We start from the raw sequence: 1,973 nt of genomic DNA on the forward strand, positions 1-1,973 counted from the left end.
TTCTGGAGCTATCCCAGAAGTCTCAAAAGATTTGATCTGACAAGGTTCACCACGTTCTCCCAAACTGCATGGTGATGCACGCAATTCACATTTAATAAGTTCACTTCTGGAGCTGTTTTGGACTTAACGGGCAGTGGCAACTATATTGCCACCTAGATTTTTGAGTTTCTTTCAAACAAAAATTGTTCTGTACATGTTATTCTAGTTTTCTCGGCCTTATAAAGGGTTAACGAATTTATTTCAGGAGTCGCACTAATTTATCCTCTAAGAGTTCCAATGAAATTTCATCATGTACTTCTCTGAAGTTCCTTTTGAAATTCAGGAAGAATTTTCCAAACTTTTGGAGCAAGAGAACTTTTTTGGAGGCAGAACGATCCGAAGGAATGCTTTGAGGGGCTAACCAGATCAAATCGGAAGACATTCAGGAAACTCCGGAAGAATCACAAAGGGGACTCTTATAGGAATCTCCAGATGGAATCCTAGATAATCATCTAGGAATCTTCAAACAGGCGTCTTTGCTAAAGAAAATCCGGGGATATCTTCAAAATAAATAACTACCAAAGAAACGTACCAGCTTTCTTTTTGAATTCTTTTATTATCACCTGAATCTTTATTATTCATCAGCTTTTATAAAAATTAGATTCCACCCAGAATTACTAGTCTGCTCCTGAAATTTCTGCCCTTCCGCGTCGGTGTTTCACTTTTGGATGAGAAATGGATACCTACTTCTTAGAAACGATCTCCTCATCAAAAAACTTGTCAGCGTGGGAAACTGGAAGGTCAGTCCAGCTTATGAAGTAACTACAAAGATACAAGTTGGCGTCGTTCACAAGCTGCTCAGCACGACTCCCATTTCGCACGAGTTTTCTCTCGACTTCTGGAGCCATCGGAACGAGCATTTAACAAATATTTTGTGAATATAATTTAATGTTAAGAAAGCACATTAACCTTTTTTTGGATTTTTGAAATAAAATCTTGTTATCATTGAGTTTTTGAAATGATAACAAAATGATATCTCAATTTGATATTAAATAAAAACAATTCGGAACGAAAACTTGTTTTGATTTCATTTTGTTATCAATAACAAAATGAGTTATCAATTTGTTATAGGTTTGTTCTCATTCCCTGTTCGGGTAGAGATTCTTCCAAGAAGGGATTTTTTTTCGGAGCCGCCTTCAAATGGCATTTCTTCAAATATTCTTCTAAATGGGTTCTAGTTATAATCAACGCTCCTCCGGGTCGTGGCCAATCTGCGTTAAAATCTGTGCTACCCGGAGACTTCTTCTTTTTCTTGGCGTAACGTCCTGACTGGGACAAAGCCTGCTTTTCAGCTTAGTGCCAATGACCATTTTCAAGGGCGTAGCCAGAGGGGGCAAAGGGGGGGGGGGGGTGCACCCCCCCCCCTGGCCGCCAGATTTTTTAAAATAAATTATTAATAATTCAGACTTTCAGAAAAATATCTCAAAAAATGAACTATTCTAATAATTAAGGTTTTTATCCACAATTATCAAACCATCTTTACTCGAAAACCACAGTAAATTTCGCCAAGTATTTCTCCAAGAGAACCACTTAGTAGTATCATAGAATTTTACCAAATAACATGCTTGGTTGAGTGGCTAAATTTTGTGATGTTTTTTCATGGAATACAAAAACAGCATGCCAAATTTTTCAGATATGCCGGAACCGGTTCCGGTACGGAAAAAGAAGGACTTTGTAGAACCATATGCTGCTAAAGAGTGCAGTTATGTGTTACTGCTACACGAATTTTCACTAGTAACTCAATTCAAACAAACGGCATGCTAAAAGCAAAATACCTGGGATTTCTTTACGAATGGGCATCTTGCAGGGCTCTGTAAGTGATTGTTAAAGTTTTTTTTTTCCAAGAAATGCTTCAAGAATTCCCCCCACGATTCCTTAATAAATTTTTACACATACTTCTGCAAGGATGCATCGACGAATTTCTCCAGGAATTT

The sequence above is a fragment of the Aedes albopictus genome, chromosome 2 (assembly GCF_035046485.1).
Source record: "Aedes albopictus strain Foshan chromosome 2, AalbF5, whole genome shotgun sequence".
Classification (NCBI taxonomy): Eukaryota; Metazoa; Arthropoda; class Insecta; order Diptera; family Culicidae; genus Aedes; species Aedes albopictus.